We start from the raw sequence: 11,988 nt of genomic DNA, 5'->3' as shown, positions 1-11,988 counted from the left end.
CTTAATAATTATTATTGGGATTATTTTTCACAGTTATATCTATACTAATAATAATACAGTAGCTGCTGTTATATAATGTTGATATACTACTGTACAATTGCATGTTTATGTGCAGCATGAGTGCCAGTCAGAGACCACTTCACTGAAAGTACAGTAAAAACTAGCAGGTTAATGCAAAAACTATTATTAAGTAAATATTTTTTTTCATTTTCGAACTATAATAGTACAGCAGCAACACACAACCTATAACCAACCCACAACTAAACCCTGCAACAAATGGTTTCAGTTTCAGGCTGCATCTCTATTTATACAACAAAAGACAAAAAAAACCAATCTACATCCAATATGGTAAAATACTTGTAGCCCGGTCCTCTCTTTAGCTCTTCTCACCTCTGCTGCAGGCGGGTAGCCAGTAAGGGCACCACCATATTGTTTGTGTGCTCGCATGTGCAGAAAAGGTTAGTGCATGCAAAGGTTCCAGCAGCCCCAGGGGCTGCACAACACATGACACAGTACAGCCAATAGGGCTGCTAGAGTCTCCTGAGGGGAGATTGGAACTTTGGGTGTGCTTGAAGTTTGAGCTGACAGTTAGGAGAGTGGCAGTTGGAGCTGGGACAAGGAAGGAGTAAGTTATATGTGCAGATGTCAGTGGCATCTGCACTAGGCCAGATACCCCCTATTATGCCACAGCTAGGCCCGACTCCCACATAGTTTGTGGCTGCAATAGGGACTTGTCCCTCAGATAGGGACCCTGCCCTGCTTAGCAATATTAGTTTTAGGGACACAGGGAGATGCCGCACAGTGGTTGCGGCCTGTGGTCCAGGACACAGATTGCCCTACATTAATAAAGACATTGTTTACGGTGGTACAATCCACGAGGGACCCACCGAACATAGAGGCAGAGGCTTCGCAGTATCAGCATCGGATCCGTGGATCCCAGCATTGTGGCATCAGCGCACCCGGGTGTGGCATCACCCGGCAGGTACCAAAAGCATCAGTTCACAAACTCAAACACTATAGTGGGGCAGCGCTGTCACACACAGCTTGGGTGGGGGAGCAGAGCATTTGAGGGTACGGCCGTGCGTGGCCTGGTTGGTGGTATATATATATATCCTAGGTTATTTATGTTCAGTAAAACTGTTATCTTTCATAAGTGTGTGTTTTATTGTACGCGGGTCATGTAGCGTGGTTATTCTACATCATAGAATCCTGTGCAGGTGGAGGTGCTACCGACCGAACATCGACTCAGGTGTACTCCAGATTCCCAGTAGCGGATACTCAGATCTCCTGTGCACCACAGGTATTGCACCATATACACACACCATAGCCACGCATCTCTCAGGGGGTGGGGAAAGTGCGCTACATACTTATCTGTTTTTCTTATCATAAGTAAGGGTCATTTAGTGAAACTGTTGTTTCAAGACTTATAAAAAGCAGGGAGTAGCTGCTGTGAGTGTCCATGTTTGGAGTCTTTTAGGAGGATCACAGACAGAGCTCCCGCCCCCAGGGATCCAGGCTTGTTGACCAGAAGATTTTGCCTGGAAACCGTGAGGAACCCATAGCCTCCCCCAGCAGAGAAGCCTGTAGCAGAGAAAGGCAAAAAGACTTCCTGGGAGCAGCAGGACCTCAAAGCCTGCACGGGAGAAATCGGAGACGCCGAACCAGCAACATTGTCAGATAAGACTTTCACTATTGTTCCCTGTCTTTCTAAATACTGTTTCATATGTTTTGGGCTGGGTACCAGGTTAGTTGGCCAGCGCCGTTAGAAAGGGCCACAGCAAAGTGTAGTTTGTCTCCTGAAAGGATTAGGTGTTTATTTTATTATTTTGTGTTTTGCCTTAAAAAAGCCCTATTGTTTGGTTGCTGTTTTGTGGTTAATAAACCAATCCAGTTAAGCAGAACCCTCTGTCTATGTGTCTAACTGCCCTCACCAACAGGACGCTCTGTCACAAATGTATACAGTACCCTGTTCACTTGTATAACTATGTGTTTGTAACCATGTTTTATTTGTCATCATAACTCTGTGCCCAGAACATACTTGAAAACGAGAGGTAACGCTCAATGTATTACTTCCTGGTAAAACATTTTATAAATATGTAGCCCCGGTCCCCTTGGACTTCCAGAGACCCCCCCTCCTTGCCTGCAGCGCGGTCGTGGGTGCCGCCGGAGTCAGCGACGGACCCGCCGGCTGTCCGCAATGGTGGGGGCCGGAGCACGGAGCGCTCCGATGCTCGGGAGGCTCTGCGGCGCACCCGGCTAGCGGGGGCAGCCATTGTGGTATGGGAGCGCATGCGCAGTGGTCGCGCATGCACAGTAGCGATCGGGAGTTGCGGTGGCCATTACGGAATTGTCGCACATGCACAATACATTCGTGCACGTGGCCCCAATGCAATAGTAGCCTCCACGGGACTACAATTCCCATGAGGCTTAGGGCCAAGTACACAAAGTGCTCCCGTGTGGCCAATGAGGGCCCAGAATTCCCGGCAGCAGGGAATAGATACATTTCGCGGGCTCTGAGTTAGGCAGTTGGAGCAGGGAGCTGGGTAAGTGTGGGTGCATGGGAGGGGGGGGAGAAGGGAAGGGGGGGATGGAAGGGAAACAGGAATGGGAAGGAGAAGGAAAAAAGAGAACACTGGTTTATGCATTACTGAAAATACATTTACAAAACATATTTATAAAATACATTTATAAAATACCCAACGTTGCCTAGTATCCATTGTGAAGATCCAGAACATTTCCTTTTGATTAAGGATGTTCTGACGATCTCCACGTCTGACTGGGGGTGGGGCGTGTTCTATCCCACTAAAAGTGAGGAGATCTAACTTCCCCTTTGGACATTCCAAAAAATGTCTTGCCACAGGGAACCTTTGATCCCTGTTTTTTATGCTTCTGATGTGTTCCATTATTCGAAGTTTTAATGGACATATTGTTCTCCCTATGTAGCTCATGCCACAGCCACATGTCAAGATGTATATCACATAGCTGGTATTACATGTGATAAAACTCCTCAGTCTGATTTTATTTTTATTAATTTTTGATTGTATTACCTTAATAGACTTTGCATGAGTACAAACTTTACAAAAACCACGCTTGAAGAAACCTGTCGGTGGAACAAAACCCCCAGTCTTTATCTGTGGGTTTGTGTACATACTAGGTGAAATATAGTTTGACAGGGTTTTGGCTTTTTTAAATACAAATGTTGGTAATTCCTCAATGTATGGTTTTAGTTTGGTGTCTAGTGTCAAGATGTTCCAATGTCTGGCTACAATGGAGCGGATGGAGTTGGCTTGTCGACTGTGTTGTGTGATGAAGTATAATGGTGTTTGAACTTTCTCACCATTTAGTTTTCTCTGATTTTTCTTATTTTTCAACAAATTTATACCTGGAGTATGAAAAGCATACTCGAAAGCCTTCTGTAGGTCCAATTTGCAGTATCCCCTGTTACAAAATCTCATGGCAAGTTTTTTTGATTGTTTCACAAATTGATCTGCATTTGAACAGATGCGTTTCAACCTAAAAAATTGTGCTTTTGGTATGCCTTTGATTAGGGGGCGGGGGTGACCGCTATCTGCTTTGAGAAATGTGTTCCTCGAATTTAACTTTCTGCAAATATCAGATTGAATACGTTGACATGAATCAACGTATAACAGTAGATCTAAATATTCAATTTTGTGATGGTGATAGGAAAAAGTAAAATGTAAATTATAATCGTTGTTGTTTAGATGGTCCACAAACTCCGTCAGGGACCTTGTGTCACCTTCCCAAATTAGAAACAGATCGTCAATAAATCTCCGATAGAATGTGATATTATTTCGGAAAGGATTTGTGTGACTAAAAATGTGCATGTGCTCCCAATAACCCATGAATAAATTTGCATATGAAGGTGCGAATGAAGTGCCCATTGCTGTGCCTCGTGTCTGTAGATAATAAATAGTGTCAAATAGAAAATAATTATGAGTGAGTAAATATAAAATAGATTCTAAAATAAATGTGATTTGTGCTGGTGATAAAGAAGAGTGATTAAGGAAATATTGTACTGCTGCAATACCTTGTGAGTGGTCAATAATTGTGTAAAGGGATGTGACATCTAAAGTGACCCACAAATAATTAGGGGACCAAGTAAATGTTGAAAGTGAGTTAAGTAGATCAGTGGAATCTTGAAGGTATGACGGAAGTTTGTGGACCAGTGGCTGTAAAAAAATATCAATGTATCTGGATAATCCATCTCCCAAAGATCCAATACTCGATATTATTGGTCGTCCTGGAGGGTCGACCAGAGATTTATGGATCTTTGGGAGATGGTGAAAAATAGGGATAACTGGGTTCTGGACGAACAGAAAGCTTCTCTCCTTCTCGCTCAATACCTGTAGGATGACACCAAAGTCAAGAATGTTGTTTAATTGTGCTAAAAATACATCAGTGGGATCACATTTTAGGGTTTTGTATGAACTTCTATCTTGTAGTTGTCGCAATGCTTCCATCTTGTATTTAACATTATTCTGGATCACAATTGCACCCCGCTTGTCGGCATTCTTTATGACCAAATTTTTGTTATTCATCAAACTTTGAATACTCAGTCGATCTTGTTTGGTCATATTGTTGCCGAGATTGGGGGTGAAACTGTAACCTTTTTCCAACAACAATAAGTCTCTTTCAACCAATTTCTCAAAAGTGGCTATGTGTGGACCTTTTACATAAGAGGGATAGAAATTGGAACGATTCTTTAGGCCTGAGTCTCTAGAACCCACCAGAAAGGAGGACACAGACATTCCCTCCTCCTCTGTGGTTTGCTCATCAAGGAGACTATTCATATCTTGGAGGGTGCATAACTCACAAAATGTTGTTAAACCGTCATCTTTGTTGTTTGTATCTTGAGTAACTGACTCCAAATCCTGAGAAATAACAGAATGAGTAGTGATAGGGACATTGGTTAAGTTATCATTCACAATGACATCATCTTTATGAAAAAACTTTTTTAGTACCAATTTCTAACGAAACATTGTAGATCAATAATGGTGTTAAACAATCTAAAGTTTTCAAAAGGAGCAAAGTTTAGGCCCTTATTGAGTAACGACAGTTCATTCACAGAAAGAGGCACCCCCGAAATGTTGATGACATTATCTTCTAGGTTTAAGTGTATTTTTTCCTCTTTGAGACTGCGCCCTCGTCCCTTTGAGCGCCTTGTCCTTGATCGTTTTTTGTTTGAGAAAACAATGATGGTGCATATCTTTGTTCACTTTTGGATCCTTGTCCACATTCAGAATCATGGTCACTGCTGTATTCAAATTGGTTTAATGTTTTATTAGTAGAAAAGGAAACTCCATGTGACCGATAGTCGCTGTCGGAGGCAGTAATGCATAAACCAGTGTTCTCTTTTTTCCTTCTCCTTCCCATTCCTGTTTCCCTTCCATCCCCCTCCTCCCCTTCTCCCCCCCCTCTCTCCTCTCCCCCACTTCCCCCCCCTTTCCCCCCCCTACCCCCCTCCCCTCCCCCCATTCCCCCCTCCCCTCCCCCCCTTCCCTCCCCCTCCCCCCCTTCCCTCCCCATTCTGAGAAACTAGGAACTTAGGAAGCAATCAATGTTCAAATTGGTGTTGCATATCATGATTTAAAGGTTTTTTGGATTATAAACAGATTATTGCTTTATGAAAGAAGCATTTGGAATTTATGGATATGATTGCATCAATATAGAAAATAAGTTGTACTGGCACTGTTGTCATTATTATTTTTAATTAGAATACAAATATGATTACATTACACTTTTGAAATATTTACTTTACACTACCGACACACTTTATCCTAGCAGGGCTAGTTCCGCAAGCCGGGGGATGCCCCGGCTTGCTAGCCCCACTCCCTCGGCGTGCCGCGCGTCACCGATGCGCGGTCACACGTCATCGGGTGTCAGCGCCCCCTGCACGCACGTCCAGGGCTCCCCGAGGGAGCCCTGGTGTCCCGCGAACGCGGGACGGCGGCAGGGGGTTCCGGGGGACCCGGCGGACCCGGCAGCGGTAGGGAGAGCGCCCCGATCGGAGGGCGCTCTTCCGCTGCTTTGGCGCGCGCCCGGCACCCTCCGGCGCGCGCCAGGTTACTGCTGCGGCCGAGAACGGGCAAATGCTCGAATAAACTCGGCCGCAGCAGTATACATGGAAGTTAAGAATTCACGATATTAATGTATTGGAAATATTTACAATTAACCCTTGACTTTACTTGTTTTTAATATATTATTGTAATTACATGTTTGCTATCCGCAGTTACTGAAGTAAATCACCTAGTGAACATCTTGATGTATATATTATCGCATATATGCCATTTCATGTTTGGGACTTGCGGTTATAGACTAACCAAAATCATCTGTAATTACGTTTACACTCGATTGCAAACTGAATATCATTTGTTTTTAACCTATTAGTCTCCATTGCGCATGACACTGAAGCCTGTGAATCCCGTGCTGACGCACATCAGCCATGAATGCAGGTTCCCATCATGCCATTTGCGGCATACTTGCATTCTATTGGCTGAGTGACGTCACGTCCGGTTTTCTTCCGGTATTTCAGTAGCTCACGCACGAGTAATGCTATCCTCTTTGAGAAAGCCCAATCTGTGGGTGAAACGCATTAGAGGCGCAGGGGTATGTCTCCCCTCCTCTTGTTTTTATCCATGCCTGAATAAAGAAACATTTTTCTAGCACAGTCCAGCCTCCACAGCCTTTTCCTGCATCGTAGTGCCCGCTGATTCACCTTTCCCCACTGGTACAGGGTGATTTCGTCTCGTCTGTACTCAGCTAAGGAGCACACAGACCCGGTCACACATAAGGACACATGTGAGTACTTTACCATTTAATTGGGAGCTTCCCCAGGTTCACTGGTATATTTCATTGCAGGACATTTATGAGAGGTCTGGGAGGGTCCTAGGACTACCCCCAGACAACTCTCTTTGTCCTTGCTAGACCGTGTTCCATCTAGGGGTTAAAGCCTAAGGCTCCAAACATGTACTAAAGAGGTTACGTGACCTGGTTGCAGTGACTCATTTTTCATGAGTGGGTATAATTGCTCTGCAGCACTAGTCAATTGGGGGACCCCACCTCAATATCTTTTCTTACTATTAATGTATTTTATAAAGTGATTTATAGAACATTGATCCCCATCCCATATACATATAATGTCGTCTATGAAACGACGCCAAATAATAATATTGTTTTTAAAAGGATTATTGTTCAAAATGAACTCAAATTCCCATTCTCCCATATACAGGTTTGCGAAACTGGGGGCAAATCTTGTGCCCATAGCAGTTCCGCAAACCTGCAGGAAGAATTCGTCCAAAAACATAAAATAGTTATGTTTCAAAATGAAGTGGATTGAATCCAAAATAAAGCTTCTGTTCAGATGATGTAATTCCTTATCACCTGATAGAAAGAAGTCTACAGATGCTAGACCCTTCATGTGTGGTATGTTCATATAGAGGGCCTGCACATCACATGTCAGCCATCTATACGAATCTTTCCACTCCAGATCCTGCAACAGGTTGAGTACCGAAGTGGAATCCCTTAAATGGTAAGGGAGTTTTTCCACATAGGGTTGGAGGAAGTGGTCAACATACTGTGACAAGTTAGCTGTTAAACTTTGAATTCCCGATATTATCGGTCTACCAGGGGGATTTGTTATTGACTTGTGGGTTTTGGGGAGATGATAAAATATTGGGATCTTAGGAGAGCTGGTATATAGAAAGTCATATTCATTTTTAGTTATAACACAGGAAACTAGGGCTTGATCAAGAAGGCCTTTTAGTTTACTCAGAAACTCACCAGTTGGGTTTCTTTTAAGCCTGGTGTAGGAGGAGGTATCGTTCAAGAGTCAAAGTGACTCTCCTTCATAATCTTTTCGATTTTGTAAAACGACACCCCCTCCCTTATCGGCCTGTCTAATAATGAGATTGTTATTCTCTTTTAAGAATTTTAAAGCCAATGTTTCATTTTTTGTGAGGTTATGTTTTATATCACTGGATTTAGTATTACTAATCAGTGAGTTAAAATCATTGTTGACCATATTAAAAAAAGGTCTCAATATGGTGACCTTTTGAGTGGGAAGGATAAAATTTAGATTTTCCCCTAAAATGGGTATGCCTAAGGCTTACATCACTATCTGCAATCTCACTTTGAACAGCCACAGGTGGATCAATTATTGCTACTGTTTCCCCTTGCCCTTCATTACCTTCCAAATCTATTTTAATGAAGTGTCTTTTGAGAGTAAGATTGCACATAAATTTTTGAAGGTCCGTATACAATTGAAATGAGTTTGGCCCACAGGAGCGAGAAAATATCAAGCCCCTGTCCAAAACCCTTCTTTGGTCAGTGGTTAAAATAACTGAAGATAAGTTAAAAATCCCTCGTGAGGGTGATGTCATAGGTTTTCTCGTAACTCTTTTCTTTTGTTCTGCCCCCCCCCTCTGATTCCTCTTCTGGTAGGGTTCTTTTCTTTTTTTTCCCTAATCGGGGTTTTTGGGAAGATCCCAGAATCTCCTCCCTTCTCTGTGGTTCTAAGTGTCTTTGCTTGACTAAATCTAAAAAATAAGATGGGGAATGTTGAGCTGGTGATTGATATCTAGGGCTAGGTCTATTAGGTCTATAGTTCTTATTTGTATCATATTTTTCATAATCCATTTGACCATACCTAAAATTGGGAATATAATTCCTTCCTTTATAGTTAGGATTTCTAAAATGCCCTTCATACCTTGGAGGAGGGAAATGCTCATCATATATTGGAGGCCCCCTTCTATCCCCATAGGTCTGATTTTCCCATTCCCCATCATTAGGGTGAGCAGAAGATTTGGGATGTCTCGGTGGATTATTAGATCTATTTACAGAGCAAGAAGAGTCCCTCCCTCCCCTTCCTTGGGATTGAGCTTTTGAGGGTCTACCTCTATCCACATCCTTCGCCCAATTTCTCTGCCTGTTATTGTCATAATCAGACTTATCCCTATAAAAAACCTTCGTGCTTCTTTTTCAAGATCTCATCCTCCGCATGCTCGAGCTTCAAGTGGAGGTCGTGCTTTATTTCTGAGCAGTCATGTTCAATTACAAGTGGCTCAAGTAATTTGATAATACCTGTAACCTCTTTGTCAATAATTTTCAGAGACTTTGTTCTCTCATATATGATCAATTTCATGAGGGCCATGGAACAGTCATCAACAATTATCCTTTTAAAAACAATATTATTATTTGGCGTCGTTTCATAGATGACATTATATGTATATGGGATGGGGATCAATGTTCTATAAATCACTTTATAAATTACATTAATAGTAATGATAGAAACCTATCCTTTACCCACTTGGATAATGAACGCGATATTAATTTTCTGGATTTGAGTTTGACGGTATCAAATGAAGGGAAGCTCATTACTAAAACCTACTTTAAGGATGTCGACTCAAATAATCTTTTGCTAGCCTCAAGCAATCATAAAAAAAACTGGATCCAGAATATTCCTGGTGGTCAGTTCTATAGACTAAGGAAAAATTGTAGTTTGGATACTGATTTTGAGACACAGGCTAGTGACCTAACTTCCAGATTTCTGGAGAGAGGCTATCCATTGAAAAAACTAAATGATGATTTGGACAGGGTAAGAAAATTGGATAGAAGACAAATGTTAATTCCAAAAACTAAAAAACGAAATAAACAGGAGAACAGTGAGGGTAAATGTAATGTTGCTTTTATTACGAATTTTAATTCCATGACTCTGCAAATTGAAAAAATTGTTAAAAAACACTGGGCAATTCTATCAAATGACCCAATTTTGGGGGTCCACATCTCGAAGTTTCCTAAATTTACTTACAGAAAAGCGAAAAATCTGAAAAACACCTTGTCCCCTAGTGACATTAATATTAAAGATGTCTCTGTGGGAGAAAAAAGGTGGTTTAGTAGTAAACCTATTGGAAACTTCAAATGTGGAAAATGCTCAGTGTGCAAACATTTGCATTCTGATAATAAAACTTTTATGTGTAAAAAAAATTGGGGAAGTTTTTGAGGTTTCTGATTTTATCAACTGTAATTCTGACCATATAGTTTATTTAATCGAATGCCCCTGCGGCTTGCACTATGTGGGTCGCACCAAGCGTCCACTTAAGGTGCGCATCCAAGAACTTATACGAAATATTAAAAACGGTCTTTTTAAACATAGTCTTTCTAAGCATTACACTCTGCACCATAACAAAGACCCCCCTCCTTGCTCTTTAAGGGCATTAAATATGTTCCTAAAAATAGAAGGGGCGGTGATAGGGTGAAGGATTTGTCAATTCAGGAGACCTTCTGGATACATAAATTGAGAACTTTGCATCCAGGAGGTCTAAATGAGGATATTGATATTTGGTCCCTCTATTAATCCCCATAAAGATAGGGGTTTATCTAACCTAATCCTCCCTGTAGGTTTTAGTATATATTTTTTACTAATATATATTTTTTACTAATATATATTTTTATTAATTTAATTTTTTAATACTAAGTGATTGCTTTCATATTTATTGTAATTTCATGCTTCGTGCTTCTTTTTCAATGATATACCATGCTATTTGCACCTTTTAGCTTTAGGTGCAGTTGCAGATGTTCAAACTTTCTTGTCTTAACATTTTTTTCTCTTTATTTTAGAGTCATCATTTGATGTTTGTATTTTGAGTGTTATTGTCTGTTCAATAAAGTTTATTCTGTTGTCATAGGTTGCCTATGGCATTGTGTTTATAGTTGTGACCCATGGGGCTATTTGACTCCTCCCCGCTTTCTCTGTATTGGCCGAAACTCCTAATTGAGGGGCCTATCAGTGACAGGCGTGGGGTATTTAAATGCTACATCGATTAAAAGCCAAAAGTCCCTGATGAAGAGATCCCTGTGGTTTCAAAACACGTTGGAATAAAGGAATTAATCACTCTGTGAACCCTGGACTTTGCACCCCTCCTTTGCAAGTCAACTCGGTGTTCAGAAAGACCGCGATGTGCTGTCGCCGCCGAGTGACGTCACGAACCCGGAAGCGCCGGACCAGAGAGCTGAACAGCGTGTGTCCCTCTGCCACAGAGACTGCTTAACCTACGGACACTACTCGTCTGTATCACGAGTTGGCTGAACTGCATACCACCTTGCCGGAGACCATCCAGGCCCTATCCTGAAATCGAGTGATCGTGACAGGGAGAGCTACGTGTGCCTAAACCGATGACATCTCCACTGGCGTCCTGATTGGTGCATGGGTAACATTAACCCTTGAAATGCCTGTTTAATTTGTTTTAATGTAAGCTTAATACTTACCTCACTTGTTTGGTTATGAATATAATTTTTAATGCACTATGAGCATTGTGCGCTGTGTTTTTTTGTATTTTCTGTCTGCCTGATTACCACACTGGCCGAACAAGATCAAAGAAACAGTACAAGTAACAAATACGAACCGGCGCCTTTTAGAAATGGTCCATATATAATGTCCAAAATATCTTAAAAGTTTGAGAATAAACTTGGATTAGAAGTCTTACATCCCTTAGGATGAAAACACATCTGGGAAAGGAATCCTCTGTGTCATCCACCAGATCCCAAACCACATAGATGTTTTACGTAGATGTTTTGTGGCCCCCTCTCTCCTCAAACTCCTTTTTTGCCCCCATCCAGGCCTCACTGTTACAAGCACACAGATCAGACCATCACTGTTCCCTCCCTAACCAGATCAGCACTGTCCTCTTCTGCCACACTAAACCACCATGTCACCCCCCTCATCCACTCCTCAGTGACTCAGACCTCTAAATGTTATTGAATGGGTTCAGTGGCCCCCACATACCCCCAAGCCCTCTCATGGCTCCCAATCTACTGCAAACAGGCCCTCTCACAGCTCACCAAATGACAACCTGACCTCAATCCCACCACCTCTCCACCCCAACCCGCCCCCATTTGCCAACCAGTACACTTTACTCCCGTTTCCCTTGGTTTCACCCCTCACTCTAGCAGGCACGTCATGGACAGTCATGG

At 42.2% G+C, this 11,988-nt stretch overlaps 1 long non-coding RNA gene across 2 annotated transcripts; it reads left to right on the top strand.

The window, feature by feature from the left end:
- Positions 1-612: 612 nt before the first annotated feature.
- On the top strand, positions 613-11,282 carry LOC142470765 (uncharacterized). 2 transcript variants are annotated; one of them, XR_012789328.1, is made up of 5 exons: positions 613-982; positions 1,218-1,300; positions 1,478-1,672; positions 6,690-6,819; positions 10,636-11,282. It is a non-coding gene; the product is annotated as an uncharacterized LOC142470765 (long non-coding RNA). The 2 variants fall into 2 exon arrangements; XR_012789327.1 differs by having other exon boundaries at positions 6,685-6,819.
- Positions 11,283-11,988: the final 706 nt, after the last annotated feature.

The sequence above is a fragment of the Ascaphus truei genome, chromosome 1 (genome assembly GCF_040206685.1).
Source record: "Ascaphus truei isolate aAscTru1 chromosome 1, aAscTru1.hap1, whole genome shotgun sequence".
Lineage (NCBI taxonomy): Eukaryota > Metazoa > Chordata > Amphibia > Anura > Ascaphidae > Ascaphus > Ascaphus truei.
Note: the sequence above shows the minus strand (reverse complement) of the source record. Positions and strands in the feature narration are given on the sequence as shown.